The sequence below is a fragment of the Podarcis raffonei genome, chromosome 5 (genome assembly GCF_027172205.1).
Source record: "Podarcis raffonei isolate rPodRaf1 chromosome 5, rPodRaf1.pri, whole genome shotgun sequence".
In the NCBI taxonomy this organism is placed as follows: domain Eukaryota; kingdom Metazoa; phylum Chordata; class Lepidosauria; order Squamata; family Lacertidae; genus Podarcis; species Podarcis raffonei.
Window position 1 is genome coordinate 45,624,980 of NC_070606.1, and position 16,693 is coordinate 45,641,672.

Below are 16,693 nucleotides of genomic sequence, written 5' to 3' on the forward strand. Positions count from 1 at the left end.
AATTGTAATGCATGGTGCTATATGTTGTATTAACTTTTAATTGTTTTTATTGCTTCTTTTATTTCTTATTTTGTTGTATTGCAATTTGAATTCTGTGGAACTCAGATTGTAATACAGTAAAATGCAGTGTAAGGAATAAAATAAGTACAGAAATACAGTTAAAAGTTAATATGAATATTTAATGTGGGCTTGCCATGGACCACCTGAATGAAGCTCCTAGACTACAACTTGGGAACCCCTGCTTTGAAAGAAAGAGGTATGATTTGTACCAGTGCCAGGCCCCTGGATGGATTCCAGTCTTCCTCTCTGCACTGTCCTACATCTGTGCCTACTCACCATTGCTGACTAGAGAGAAGAGACAGGTGAGCTAGTAAAGGCCGCTTGTGTTCCTTCTGGTCACTCCCATTGTTTCCTGGTAATCTCCACCCACACCAGACTTCTTGTTAGGACTGTTGTGTTACTTTGGGTCATGTCCCATATGAATGCAGAAATGAAGAAGTTTCTTGTTGGGAATAATGTACGGGTGGGAGAACAGAATAGTCCAGCAGTCAGCAAACTTTTTCAGCAGGGGGCCAGCTTTATTTTTTGGGGGGGAGGGGGGAATATGAACGAATTCCTATGCCCCACAAATAACCCAGAGATGCATTTTAAATAAAAGCACACATTCTACTCATGTAGAAACACGCTGATTCCCAGACCGTCCGCGGGCCGGATTGAGAAGGTGATTGGGCCACATCCGGCCCCTTGGCCTTAGTTTGCCTACCCATGGCATAGTCCCTACTGTGTCCACAGATGCTTCTATGCCTTGCTTGTGGTTTTGGAACCCAGCTTGGGAAATGACAAAAATTGCCATGAATGTGAAATTGAGAGCAGCATCTACAGGTCCTGTAAAAGTGAGTGTGTATCAAGTAAAAAAGTACTATTTTCTGTAATTGTTTTTTGGATTAGGAACATAATTTTGTGGGCGCTTCAGGGGCTATATCTCTGTTTTGGGACACCAAGGGAGTCTTTTGAACCTTTCTCCTTCAATAGCAATAGCTGCCTATGCTGAACTGGAGGTATGGAAGAGGCCTGTGGCAGCAATAATTTTAAAAATCCTGCTGTGTGTAGATCTGGCCACCTAGGTCTGTGGACTGGAGCTGTTGCAACTGCAGTGGAGAGAATCTTCTTTCCAAAAATATTGAGCCTTGGAGCTGGAGTCTTTACCTTGCCTTGATTGAGCAGTAACAGTACACTCGTTTACATTTCTATTCAGAAATAAATCCCAGTTGGGTTTACTCCCAGGTAAGAGTGCATCAAATTTCTGCTTTAGCAAAATATGAATTAATTAATTTTTAGTCAATTAATTATTATTTACTCCATACAGTTTCGTTTCTGGGTGCTGATGAAAACCTAGCCTTTGCCATTAAAACACTTATGTGTCCCTGTGCCCTTGTTTTTCAACTACAGGCCTGTTACTTGGTAAGCTGTATTATTTTTATAGATCTCCTGCATCCTTAGTCATGGTCGGTTTCTAAAACTAGTTCACTTCAGTGAGATTTGCACAGGGGAAAGAAGAGAAGAGCTTATTCAGGCATGTGAACCGCTGGGGAAGTTTGCAAGATTGCCATATGTTAACTTCTCTGCATTTCTGTTTGCTCAAATTTTGGTCTTTTATAGCTGGGAGAGCAGTCCAGTCTCTAAAGAATCAACATCTACTACATTCCACTGTGGACGCATACTGGTAAAGAAAATAGCAAAGAACACACTCTTTATTTTGGATAGCATGCCAGTCAAGTATAACGTGTCGAAGTAAAGCTTGCTTGCAGTTATTTGAAAAGGTGATAGAAAAAGAATGGAGCAAATTATAGGAAATCTGTATTTTCTTGGATGACCGTTGTGTGAATAAATTCCTTGCTGTGTAATTTAACTCTAGAATAAGCAGCATTTTGAGATGTCATCCAGTTTGGAAAGCCTCTAGTGCCAAGGGTAATCTTGTGAAAACACTGCACATGATTGAAAACATAAGTTTAAAATTGAGGTCACTTAACAGTAATAGAATGGTGTCCCATCATAACAAAACCCTAAAGCGTGATAGCATGTGAGTTGCTGTCCATTTATTTCCTCAACTGATCTTTGCAATTCAGTTTGGGGGGGGGGGGGAAAGGCTTTTTGTTTTCAGCTAAATTCAAATTTGGGTTGGATTCTGCAGTTGCAGGATTGTAGAATGGGTTTCTTTGTGTGTTTTTTCCTGAGCATGTATTCAGCCATGCTGAAATCAACAGTGATGTAAATCTATACTTTGTTCAAGGAAGTTTTCATCGTTTCAGTGTGTGTTGTCTTTAGTTTATGCCTTTCAGATTGTATGTTAGAAGCTAATGCTCTGTGAGTGGGTGTTTCCTGAATTTGGATAATTGATCAATTGTCTGCTTTAGGTGGGGTCTTGAAGGAGCAGATTAATAGTTTAGGGGTGCTCCTGGACCCATATTTGTTGCTAGCAGCCCAGGTGACTTTGGTGGCCAGGAGAGCCTTTTGCCATCTTAAATTGGCAAGACAGCTATGGCTGTTTCTAGATCAGGGTAGCCTGACCACTCTTGTCCAAGTGTTGATAACCTCCAGATTGGATTGCAGCTAGTGCAAAATTTTGCAGCTCAGCCACTCATAGGGGCAGATATATCGCCATCATATGCAGCTAAAAGAATTGCACTGGCTGCCTATCAGCTGCTGTGCTGGGTTCAGGGCACTGGTATTGGTGTGCAATGCAGATTGAGATCAGAATACCTAAAATAATGTTTCACCCACTATGTGCTTACCCGATCACTCTGTTATGCAGGAGAGGGCATTCTGCAGATGCCATCCTACCTGTAGGGCCATTTTGCATGATGCCGAAGCCAGTCCTTTAGTGTGGTGGCATCTATCCTTTGGATCTCTCTCCTTTTGCATTATCAGATGGGCACCTTCTGTGTTGTCTTTTCAGTGACTTGCTAAAGATTTTCCTCTTTCCACCTCTTTATTCCAAATGGTATCTTTATTGGATTTGGGGTGGCTCATGGGAAGTGGTTCATAAATGAAAAATAATAATAGTGTAATGGCTAAGTCTGCAACCATAATCCCATTGATACTGGTGACTGGTCCCTCTGCAGACAGAGAGGAGTGCTGTCAATGTGGTGGGGTGAGACTGTTGCAAGCTTGCAGCATAATCTAAGCTCCACCCAAGTGGGTGGAAAATGACCACTGGAGGTAGCCAACAGAAAACTCTGAAACGGGGGACAGGATTCAATGGAAGCCTTGCACAATGGGACTTTTCCCCCATTTGTATGCCTGTTGCGCTTCCAAAACTGACTTGGAAGGGTAGGAGAACCCCCTACAGCATGTTGGGAAAGGAGAAAGGTGATCATTCCTCCTGTCAAGTTAGAATGCATGCGCAGATGATAGTGAATTCTGTCTGGGGTGTTTCAGAGTGGGTGGGGTGCTGGAGCTTGGGATCCGCAGCTCGTTGGATCCCCCAAGGGGCCCGATCCTTGACCTCTTTGCCATTCCTGCACTTGTGCTGTCCCAGTGAAACAGGATGAAAATCTGCCACCATTTATCCTAGCTGGTAATTTCCCACAGAGCCCTTGACAGAGTGGTGGTCTGCTGCTTAGATTGGCCCTGGCTTCAGTCAGGGTGGCTTTGCAAGAACCTGGATATGAATAGAGAAATCACTGAATTTTGCCTCTGCCATGAATGCAGTCGGCAGCTACAAGCCACTGTTTCTTGGGCTCAGTCCCTCTATCTGCAATATGGGAGATGATAATACTGACTCCCTTTCAAGATTGTTGTAAGCATTACAAATACAGTAAACAAATCATGTGAAACACTTTAAGCACTGGAAATGTTGAGTATTAGTAATTTTGAAAAAACTTACTGCATTTAATCTCTTTCCTCTGTTATTTTTGTGAGTGTGCTTTCAATATCACAGCAACAAGTGAAGCGTTATATTTTAGCTTTTGAAGACAAACCTTCCTTGTAATATTTTGGAATATCATTGTTTTGTGCTAAGTAGACATTTATTATTTTGAATCTTTATTCTGCGATTAGATTGTGTCCTGTTCAATTGAAATATAGAACTTCAAGACTAGAAGATCCATAATGCATTGTAACTGCAGGCAAAAACTCATAAGCAGCAGTACCTCTGGGTGATGAACAGCTGAGTAAGGATTGCCTTGAGCGGACCAGACATGGAAGCTGTTGTAATTGATTAGAATGTTTGGCTAAATTCAGAGTAATGATAAGCATGATGGGTTAGTGTTGTGGGAAAGAGCCTAGATGAGCCTTGGGGTCATTTGCTCTCATCTTTTTCCTCTGATGCAACCATGAGGAAGAGATCAAAAATCTTTCCTTCTGTTTCTAACAGATCACAGTTTAGTGTTATGTCTGAACCTGTGCATAGTTAGTCGTAACTGTACATGGTTTTCTGAAATGAGCCAAATTTAAAATCTTGATTTATGAAGATGGCTTGTTTCAGTAAGCCATAGTTTTTCATTTTATTTACTATATTCCTACACCATCCTTCATATATCAGAATCCTAGGGTGGTTTAGAGTGTTCACATTATAACAACAATACAGTCATACCTCGAGTTGAAGTAGCTTCAGGTTAAGCATTTTCAGGTTGTGCTCTGCGGCGACCCAGAAGTAACAGAGCGTGTTACTTCCAGGTTTTGTCGCTCGCGCATGCGCAGACACTCAAAATGACGTCATGCGCGGAAGTGGTGAAACGCGACGCGCAGACGAGCAGTCGCGTGTTATGTTCTACTCAGGATGTGAACGGGCTCCAGAACAGGTCCCGTTCACATCCAGAGGTACCACTCTAAAGCGAACAACAGTAAAACCAATAATAAAATCATGATTAAACTAATTTATACAACAGTGCCATTAAAACAACTATAGTTCTTCAGCAAATGAAACATTTTCAATTTCAGCTGGCTTTGCCAAACAGCTTGTTAAGATCACCCAAACATAAGCTTGAAAGGGTTTAGACCAAGCATCACCGAAGCTGGTTAATTTTGAATGTAAATGTATGAAGTAAAGGGAAAAGAGGGAGTAATCTGGAACAGTGGGTACATATGGGGGACAAGGAAGAGGAACCTGCTTTCTGCCCTTTTTAGAAACTTGTACCAATCATCAAGACCACATGTTAGTGTCTTCTTGACACTTGGAATTTTGCTTCTAAAGCAACTAATTGCAATTAAGGGTTTTTTTTGCTTTTTTGTATGTGTTTAACCTAGCATAAACTTCCTTTAATTTCAGTTTAGATGATTAGCCTAGGATGATTTGATAAAAAACTGAATGACATGTTACATCAGTAAAAGCAAGCGTTGTTTGTGAAGAGTTTGCTTAATGAAGATAAAAGTGCAAAATAAAACTGAATGCCTGAGCTGTGGTATTCCCATAAGCAGCATTGTCAGTTGTAGGCAACGTAATTGTATTTTGTACACTTGCCAATTAAGCAGCTATGCTATAGACGGGATGGGAGTGGATTACCTCTTCAGGAGATTGAAGAAGAGTGTCTCACAACAGTAAATCAAATAAACTAGAAGAGTTACAAAAACATGCTGAGGATGTAGTTAAAATATCAAAAATTACCACCACACTGACATATATTTGGCAATATTCGTATCAACTGAGTACTCTGAGCCTTTAAGGAGAATAGTGGTTGATTATAATTCATTATCTTGGCTTTTTAAAAGAATATTAATCCTTCAAATTCCTTTAATCTAACAAACTTTATGTTATGCCATTCCTGCATGTGTTGGCAGCTCCTCACCTCCTCTGGTGCATCACTTTCACACAGGTTAAAGGGCAAACGTCTGCAATGGCAGAGAATCCTGCATGCACTCTTCATTTGTGTTGTAGGGTTTTGTATGTATAGTATTTTTTTGTGAAATTTGTGTATTTTTCCATATCTATAATCATAACAAAACCTCTCCAAGTCGAAAATTAGCTCCATGGGTATGAAGTTGTACCAGAACCTATTTTTCATGTTCTAGTTGGTGTCGAGAGCCAGTGTGGTGTAGTGGTTAAGAGCGGTAGTCTCGTAATCTGGGGAACCGGGTTCGCGTCTCCGCTCCTCCACATGCAGCTGCTGGGTGACCTTGGGCTAGTCACACTTCTTTGAAGTCTCTCAGCCCCACTCACCTCACAGAGTGTTTGTTGTGGGGGAGGAAGGGAAAGGAGAATGTTAGCCGCTTTGAGACTCCTTAAAAAGGGAGTGAAAGGCGGGATATCAAATCCAAACTCCTCCTCCTCCTCCTCTTCTTCTTCTTCTTCTTCTTCTTCTTCTTCTTCTTCTGTTTGCTTACTTGCTTGCTTACTTGTGTATGTTTTATACAGGAGCAGTAAAAAAAATCATGGCAAAACATTTAGTGTGATGTGTGAATGTGTGAATCTTTGTACAGAAACAGGACCAAAGAGCATTGAACTTCCTTTGGAGAGTACACAAACGATAGAGATAAACATAATGGTGTGTGACTGAATTCTTAGTCATGCCATTATGCAGTCCCGTCCCCCCCCGGTGTAATATGAATAATGCAGCATACTTCAAATTTCCTGTCCCAATTATTTGGCATGAAGAATACATCACAGGGTGGTCATCTGTAATGAGTGCTGTAATGAGTGGTGCAGGTGACTAACATTTGAGGGTTGTACTGGAAGAGGAAATACCCACTCGTAAGTGATTATTGGTATAGGTATTTAGCAAGTATATAATTATATTTGAGCCATGTGTGTCAGGTAGGTCTCTCATCCTAATTCAGACATTTTTCGTGCTATTTCTTTAATAACCATAATATTTCCATCCATGTAGCCCTTCATCTTCATTTGTCAGCCGTCTTACCAAGTTTTCTTGTGTACTTAGAAGTTGAGGTGTTTTGCTTCATTTCATGATGCAGCAAATATCCAATTTAAATATCCAATTTAAAATTTGACTACGATTATTAATTATCATAAGTCCTGAACAGGGCTGCTGCCAAAATATTGGATGCAGGAGCTTGGGAGCAGGAAATATTTTCCCAGCTCTGTCATTGGATGTTTTGTCAGTCCGCTGCATAAAAAGTTCTATTTCCTGCGCTTCCTGTCAGATTTGTTGGCTGCAACAGCATCTTAACAGCTTCACATTTTTATCCACCTTTTGTCTCCATGTTTCAGAGAGAGACCCTATAATCCTTGCAGACTAAATAAATATTGCAGTGTTTTCAATACCAGGCTGTTATCTTAAGTGCTGCATTTTGGTCCTTTGTCAAATAATGGGGAACCGTACTCCTGATTCTGATGCCTATTTGTTTTGTGGTCTTCTGGTGTGATTCTTTGCCTCTGCTGTTCAGTAGCATAGTCAATATGTTTTATGTAAATTGATTACTGCAGGTTTTTCCTCAAGTCCCGCGTGTTTGATCATTCAAGGAAGCTGACTGTTAAGCCAGTTCGCCTGAAATTTTTGTTTGTAATCTCTGCTTCATGCTTTTTGCATTGATGCTGCCCATCTACAGTGCATTTCTGTTGCCACTTTACAAGCTATGGGGTAATATAGCCAGGAACATCAATATCTTGTTTGGCTTCATTTATCTGTGGCATTTACCTTGCTCATCCCAGACCTCAGTAAAAAGGCAATTACTTGTGTTCTCCAGTATGACACTAAGCTTTTCACCTGCATTTGGCTTTAGTGTGATATAGCAAGCAAGACTACCAGCTTACATATATTGCAGAGCTCCTGCAACACTTCGGAGTTGAGGGGGAAGACAAGCAGATGAAATGAGTGTGATGATAATGAGTGCCAGAGAAACGAAATAAGCAGCGTATTTCATGGAAAGGGTAAAACTTGCACTGGCATCAGCCACCCTGCATCAGTGTATTTTGCAGAACATTTCCTGGCTTTCAGATCCAATTAATAACAGATTCAGTCCTGGCTCCATTTTGCAGCTGGTTGCTAGCAGCAAGTTTGTGGGAGTCAGTGTGGTACAGCCGTTTAGTATCATGGATTCAGTGCGCCTGATTTTTTGTTGCCCTAAGCTGTGTGCAGCCAGTGTACTGTGCAAACTACACATACAATGCACTGTGCTGAGAAAGTGACATGGAAGTGCTGGGTGGTGTGCCCTCAGCTGCTTGAGTAGGGCTGGAAAAATCCCAGGCATCCAGTACAAAACATGATGTTTGGATTCTGGAATGTAGGAATTTTGACATATAATTCTAGTAATATTTCTGTGTCCCATGTTGGGTTTGCTTTGCCATTTTTCATTGGGTTGATATCCTGTTGCTTGTTTCCAGTGTGCGAGCTCTTTTGGAGGTGCATGCCTGCACACTAATTTGAGGCCAGCAGAGCATTGGATGATGTTTGTAGGATTTGTGGTAGGGATAGATGCACTGTAACAAAAGGAGATGGGAGTAGGGACCAAGGACATAGAACTACATCATAAACAAAGACAAAACTCTATATGAGGATTCCCTTTAGCAAATAGCTCATGGCTTGCTGAGAAGTACTGATTTATCCACTTATGAATGGGAAATTTAGTACATCACCGAGGTCAATAATGGCTGTTTCCTCTCCATTCTAACAGAGGATTTAAAATGGGCCAAGTATTTGAGTGGGTCTTACTTGTGTGACAGCATGTGAATCCCACTCGGGCCATGTAAGAACTCTCCTGTGCAGATAATTTATTTTTGGTTTTTTGACTTGCATTATTACCTGTATCATTTTTGTCCTCTTGTATTCAAGATTTAGTATAACCTTTTCCAGCCCAGTGCTTTCAATATGGCACTAGTGTCTGGAGGGCACTAGCTTAGGGAAGCCTGATCTAAGAAATTTTATTGGCATTGGGGAAGGCTGATGTAAAATAGCTTCTTGGGGATTTTTGCTATGACAACAAATAAGCAAGGGTGTTGCGCCAGTTCAAGGAGATTGTTATCACAATGGAATAATTACATTTAGGTACTTGATTTGATTTGTTATCTGGAATATTTATCCAAAAGCAGGGATGAAAATGAATGTGTTGTGCTAGATGATTAGTGTAGGCTGTAGGAAGTTTTATTTATGTATTTTTAAAACTCAGAGTACATGTTTTAAACAATTCCCCCTACGACTTGTGTAGCATTGCCAATTTATGGGTTTCAAAAAAGCTAGGTAAGTAAATAAACAATCTCAGTCTTCCAAGCTGAACAAAAAGGACAAATAAGATAAAGATACGTTCTACTTTTTGGACCATAAGAAAACACTTATTAGTTGTGCTTTGCATGGGGGGAAAGAGCATGGCCTAGTTGGGTATGTGCAGAGTTGCTGGACTTAAGAACAATCCCAGGATGCAGTTTTTCAAGTCAGATCCTCATGGTGGAAAAATGGGTTGATGTTAAGGCCCTTCAGGCCTCAGCCAAGATCTGCTCCTCGTTGCTTGGTTAAGACCGTAGTCCAAACAAGCAACATTGAAGCTGGATCAAGCAGAGTGGGGTTTCAGGGGCCAGGGGTTAGGGCTAGGTTGAGGCACAAAGCAAGGCACCAGGTTCATCTTCTGCTTGTAATGACATGTTGCTGAAGCTGATAAGCCATCTCTGAGGCCTAGGATTAGTATAGGCCTAAATTATGTTATAGGCCTAAATTATTAGAATAGGCCTAAATGGAATCAGCTGACAGCGACCACAGCCTATGGACACCCTTGCCTCTGCAGGAGGAAGAGTGCTGATGTTGCAGGAGATAAGGTGTTGGGTGCTAGTTGTTAGGTGATCTGCTGCAAGACACACAGTTTGTGGTAGCTTGAGGTAGTTGAAAGGAATCTTTAGCCAACAACGCTCTCACTTCTGGGTAAGTGAAAATGGATAATCGTATTATGAGGGACTGCTGTATATTTAATATACCAAAGTTCAAAAGATAGGACTATTAAGCTGTTCTACCACATGTGCCAATTTTATCTTCATTTCACAATAACAATTAAAGTTGAAGACCTTGTGACCATATAGAACCTAGTATGGCCTAAGGAATAAATGAGATCTCTTAGTATCTGCTTCCCATTTCACACTAAGCCAAATCAGAACTTTTGAGTTACAGGAAAACAGATAACAAAAAAATCAGGTTTGTTGCACTAGTAGTGCAACTAACAACCTGTCAACAGCAAATTTGGACAGTAATCAGAGAGATGATGTGCTCTTTTGAACCACATTGTATTGGTATTGTCAGCAACCAATGTAATCAAAGAAGCAAGAAAAGTTAGTGTGTCTTACTGAGGTTGAAAATAACCTTTGCATGAATCTGCTCAAGCATAATAGGTGTTCCCTCATTCACTTTCTGTGTGTCACACACTTTGCAGAGTATTTTTAAAGACCAAAACCAAAACAAACAAAAAGCCGGAATAAGGAAAGAGGCAAGGCCATGGCTCAGAACAAAAACTATTTAGGATATGCATCAAACAGTTCTTTATAGTCTGGGGGTTTGAGGAATGTATTGAGAAACAAGGTTCCTTTTAAAGGAATGTATGCAGGTGAGCATTATTGCTTAAATGCCACCAGCATTAATATTTGTTTAAAAAAAGTTTACAATGTTAAAAAGTTTAAAACAACGTTTTAAAAAACAGTGAAAACAAAACAAAATAATATAAATGATAAAATTTAAAAAGAAAAGTGATTTTTAGAAATGCAGAAATAATTAGAAAAAAGAAAAATTCAAAGCTTTGTTAAAAAAAATTTTAAACAATCAGTTTAATAAAAGTTGAAAAGCACTGCTTAAAATGAAATAAACGAGATATTTAATTAACAGTAATATTAAAGTGTTTTGCGATCTGACAACGCAATATAAAATAGCAAAATTCTAATGGAAGTCCACACTTAATGTTGATATTGACAGTTGCTTTCAGACTGAGATATTACTCTTATTTATATTCCACTGCACTTTTTATCCTTGCAGTATAAAATCCCTATAAGGTGGCTGCCTTTAAGGCTGATGTTTCGGTATTGAGCTGCTGCAGTCAGTTTGTTTGAGGATGATTATTCCTGGATACAAATGGTCCTTTTTTCAAAGAATGACCATAGTTGGATGCCCAGGTAAAAACCCATCAACAACAGCATTACGTTGCCTAATGGAACTACAGAGCTCAAAAGAAATATTTATCTCCCCCACAGAAACGGGGAGTTGCCTGTACTGTACTCATTTACTCTGCAGTAGCCCTGTTGTCCTCTAATTTAAAGGCCCCAAAAGGTTTTATTATTTTGTTAAAGGCAACTTAATGTAATTGTTTGGCTTCGCAACAGAACTAAGTCACACAGGGTAGTTCAGATGTTTCCCCGCCCCCAACATGTCAAAAGGACATGTTTGGGGGGATGTGAGGTAGCCCTGCCCCCTCGGTTGATGTGTCAGTGTCTTCACTGTGGCGCAGTTATGCTCTCATCAGTCTGTCATTTTTAGATCGCCCAGCTCCTGCATCATGCATGAGCAGAGTAGTTGCGTCCTTCCTGCTATTTCTCCCCCTCATCCTTATTGCATATACTCCTGTGTAGCGCTGGTTTCTAAATATACCTAAGGGCTACTGGTTGTTCAAGTGTCTGTGTGAGCAGGAGGGGAGATGGGCAGAAGTTGCCAATCCAGGATACTTTGAATTCAGCTGGCTGAATTCCCATGGAGACCACCTTAAGGCAGTGGGAATCCTAAAACACTCACCTTAGCGACACATAAGCAGGAAGTGGCAGTAGAGAGAGAGGAATAGGGCAGGACTCCCAGTGCTGTTAGGCCATCCTGTTGAGGTGGGTGCTGCCCTGTCATTATAGTTACCTCCTCACTCCATCCCTTTGGCTAGTGTGTGCTGTATATACATAGACCTCTACGACAGACAGTCCCTGATTGGTATGAGATGATGGTGATGAGAATAATAATAATTAATAATAATAATTTATTATTTATACCCCACCCATCTGATTGGGTTTCCGCAGCCACTCTGGACAGCTTCCAACAAAATATTAAAATACAGTAGTCTGTCAAACATTTAAAGCTTCCCTAAACAGGGCTGCCTTCAGATGTCTTCTAAAAGTCAGATAGTTGTTTATTTCCTTGAACTCTGATGGGAGGGCGTTCCACAGGGCCGGTGCCACTACCGAGAAGGTCTTCTGCCTGGTTCCCTTTAGCTTCTCGCAGCGAGGGAACCGCCAGAAGGCCCTCGGTGCTGGACCTCAGTGTCTGGGCAGAATGATGGGGGTGGAGATGCTCCTGCAGGTATACTGGACCGAGGCCGTTTAGGGCTTTAAAGGTCAACACCAACACTTTGAATTGTGCTCGGAAACGTACTGGGAGCCAATGTAGGTCTTTCAAGACCGGTGTTATGTGGTCTTGGCGGCCGCTCCCAGTCACCAGTCTAGCTGCCGCATTCTGAATTAGTTGTAGTTTCCAGGTCACCTTCAAAGGTAGCCCCACGTAGAGCGCATTGCAGTAGTCCAAGCAAGAGATAACTCGAGCATGCACCACTCTGGCGAGACCGTCCATGGGCAGATAGGGTCTCAGCCTGCATACCAGAGAGATCTGAACCCACAATTATGTGCATATGACATCATTATCATGTCTTATTAACAGTTCAAAATGCATGACGGCAGCTGTGCAGTATGTGAAATGCCAGGTTGTGCACTTCATGATGCCTTATTGTCTATGCACATCCATTTAAGGACATGTACACTAGAGACAAGTTGCTTCTGTTCTCCACTTGTGGAGATTTAACTCATGGATAGCCTGGAGAGAAGACCTGAATCCTCAATCACAACTTCTGTAGCTGGGGTAGCCAGCATGGTGCCCTCCAGAGATGGTTGACCTGCAGTTCCCATCATCCCTGGCCATTGGCCTTGCTGTTGGGGACTGGTGGTTATTGGTAATCCAGTAACATCTGGAGGGCATCATGTTGACTATTCCCCACCTATAGCTCCTTGCATTAAAATATGTCCCCAAATGGCAAAATAAGGGCAGTGAATTACTGTCCCTGGTAGATAAGGACAATTTGAACACACATTTTCTGTATAGTCTCGTCCCTCCAGATTATAGTTGTCCTTTAGCTGATGAGCTGTTTAGGTGGATTTCTTGTTCTGTGGAGGCCATTTGGTGGTCTCTTCTATTTTGTTGGTGGATATCACAATCCACAGTTTGTTTGGAAGGCTAATGCTGTGGTCATCGTGCTGTCTTCTGTTGCTGGGTGCTGTTTTTGGATTGTTTCCCCATGAGTATGAGTAAAACATAACAAGTTATGTGATGTTCTGACCATAGCAACGAAACAAAGCTTTCACCCATGTGATTAAAGCAGAGTTGATTCATGCATAAAAACCAAACCAATATATGTCTTCTCTTAGCCCTCCAAGTAAGCAACCTCAGAAAAAGAACTATACTTAATGTTAACTTAAACTGTACAATGCTACTATGCAAGTGAACTTTAGATATTAATCTCTTTGAAAATTCCACTGGAGATGCTGGCATTTTTATGAAATGATAACCTGAAAAGGCCTAGAAATGACAGGGCACTCTTGGAAAGTAATGTTGGCCTTCAACTCAAACCAATTAATTTTGCAATACTAGACATACCTGGAAGTAAGTTTCAGTGAAAACAGCGGTGCTTCCATCCAGTTAGATGCCCTTACAATCACCTGTAATTCACATGTTTATACCAAAAGAATAATAATGGCTGTGTTCTCACAAAGAGGTTTATGGTTTGTAAAAGCAATCCTAGAAACAGTTTTGTTAATCATAACATGGAACAGTGTATTAATATGGAAGTTCTTATCATGATAACAGTACAACCATCAAAATAGCAATAAATCAGAATGCGACATTATTAGCAATAATTATTGCAGCTCCAATACCAGACTGTTAAGTCAAGCTCCACCTAATCCAAATACTCACTAATAGCATATTCCCATGTCGGGGGCACCCAAGTAACCATATCCTGTATAGATTCCAATATGAAAATATGCATAGAGGGGCCATGAGAGCTTCCTGAGCCTATGAGTTCTAAAGCTTTGGGCCAGCAATGAAAATTCCCCATCTACTGTGCTTCTAGTAGTGGTGCCACAGGCCTGCCCTAAAGACCTTAACATGTGGGCATTCTCCAATTGGAGAAGGCCATCCTTAAGATATTCTAGACACAACCATGTAAGGCTTTAAAGGCTTAATTTGTGGTACCAGCTTTACATTTCGAAATGAATTGGAAATTATCTTTTTTAAAAGCCCTCTAAAAACTACTTCATTCTCATTGCTGAGATATTAAGTTTAGAAAATAGCATACAAAATAGCCAATCTCATTTAAAAACGAAACATCATTTATACATAGTCAGTGTCAACACTTCTTCCCACCCAAACTGGCCTGTGCTGCATGCAATAGATCTTAATGTTAAATCATCTCATTTTCTATTTTAGGGTAGGCAATGAGTTGGCTAAAACATTGATCGTGTCATGGATAGTTTTCCAATGTTCTTCAAGGCCAGCCCCACTCTGATGCAGTAGGGTGTGTTAAAGTTTCCAACTTTCAAATTCTGAAAATGGGGGGGTGCTAAAAAGTTTAAACATAACTTAGGAATTCAAAATATATTTTGGTTAAATTAATATAATTTAGTTTTGGTTGGTAATTAGAATGTGTGTAAAATTGCATAGAAATCATTAAAAATGATTGCCAAGTACTTGCAGTATATATTAATATTCTTATTTTTATTCTTATTTAGCATTACCTGACATTTTCAGAAGCTAAAATTAAACTTCTGTCGTTTTCTGACACCAGTTTATGTAGTTCTTCATCAGATGTAAACTTACCAAGTTAAATGTTGTCCAATCACAAAAATAATGGCAGGTTTTGTATTCTTCACAGCCTAAAACATATTTTTAAGACCTCCACTGAAGAAATTGCAAAAAATAACTTTCACCCCCTAGAATGACAAATCCTATATGATGCATATGGATAAGAGCAAAGCATGTGTGACAGTGGCCATGCCAGCCTCCAGGAAATGGAACCACTTGCACCTTTGCTGGGCACTCTTGGCCACAGCTGACACATCACTTCAGGAGCACTCCCAAGCTGAAACCTTGGTTCTTAATGGGCAATCTACATCTGAAACATGTTGAACACCATTATCTGAACCAAGCATTTCTCTAATGGTCATCAATTCAGAACCCCCATACCCTCCCTGAAACCGGAAAGTGGGGAGAGAGTTGGGTACTACCTGCCTGTTGATGGCACCACATTCCAAATCTTGAGGCATGTCGTATGATGCATATGTGATGTATAGTTATTTCAAAATAGCTGTTGTAGATGATAGTGGTATTTGGCTGTTTCTAAGTATCTTTTGCGTTTGTGTGTGCAAGTATGTGCCCTCTGTGCTGGCTCAGAGTCTGTTGTTAAGTTTCCTCTTAGTTCAGAGAAGAGAGAGATTAACGTTTAACAGTATGTAGAACTGAATATTTATTCTCATGATGCCTTTCCATAGCCTTTCCACACACCACCTTTTAATTAGCTGGGAATTAACCCTTTTCACACTTCCCTGTGAGTAACTATAGATCAGAAGCAGATTTTTATACCTTGGAATAATAGTTAATCTCCTTCACTTTGTTACAGATTCAGTAGCAGACTTCCCTATAGCAATGCTTTTGCAGGAGACAACTTACAGGAAATACTGCCTTTAAATTCTGCTAGTGGTTGTTACGAGTCAGCAGTGCTTGTACATGATGAGGCATGGGAGGTATTTCATTCCCTACATGGTCGAAAATCATAATTCATAGCTTGCTAAAATATTGTGGACCAAAGGGTGAAAATAGTTTTAAAACTATGATCAGTGGTTAAGCGGGGTTAACGTGTCTGCCTCAGGGTTGTGTGTGTCACAATCACTTTTAAGTGCTGTCTTCTCCCTCTATTTTACAAGAAATACTGCCCTTATTGAGGCTTTAAAAAAAAGCATCTGAACTGTAAATGCTGATTTTATAAGCTAAACTGTAGAGCTCACTAATACATGTTGTGACTGTGAGTAGTGCTAGCCTTTTCTTTAAGCTATGATTAATATAGTCTTCTGTTTAAGGCTATTAAGTGTAGTGTTGTAATTGATTAATACCAAGTACAGTTAAAAAAAAATTGGCTGTAAATTTCAAGGATGCTGGGGAGAAATCATAAAGCAACACCCCACCAAGTCCCAATGTAGAGCAACTACAATTTCACATTAATCTCCATGCATAGTACCCAGCGAGTTCTTTTCACGCAGCCCCTTTTCATGAGTTAGCTGCCTGCGTAACGCCTAGTTGTGTGTTTCGGAATTACTGTAAGAACAACGCCAGTATAAGATGTTGTGACACTTCTTTTGAAAGGGCTTCTAGCAAAAGGGAGAAAGCAAAAGGGCTACACTTAATCAATGTAAATGTCAGTGGCTTATTTTAATAAATTCTTGATTTAATGTGGCCTGTTTGCAGTTGCACGTTTTGTAAGGAATTTGCCATTCCCTTCCGAAGGTAGGTGACATTTAAAAGATCTGTAAAGGAGATTGGCTTGACAGCTTCAAATTACATTTGAAAGAGTTTTTCTTTTTCTAAACAGAAAATGAATACTTCCTTTTCTAAATGTCATCGCAAAGGCACAAACATATTTAATCAAATTTATATATTTAATTTATGTAAAGTTAGATTTCCCCCCTTATTAACGAGAGGGAGAGAGAGAGACCTGCTACATTTTTGCCATTTCAAAGGTTTAGCAAAGGTAGCAT

The 16,693-nt window shown here is 40.3% G+C and overlaps 1 protein-coding gene across 6 annotated transcripts in view; it reads left to right on the forward strand.

The window, feature by feature from the left end:
• Positions 1 to 16,693, forward strand: part of CTBP2 (C-terminal binding protein 2) — a 198,034-nt gene that overhangs the window by 11,739 nt on the left and 169,602 nt on the right. Inside the window, exon 1 of one of the 6 annotated variants that reach the window (XM_053388940.1) lies at positions 9,520 to 9,803. The exons of the other annotated variants lie outside the window; for them this stretch is intronic. The gene's annotated coding sequence lies outside the window, so the exon portion shown is untranslated. Of the gene's footprint in view, positions 1 to 9,519; positions 9,804 to 16,693 lie in introns of those variants that run through there. 6 annotated transcript variants of the gene reach the window in all.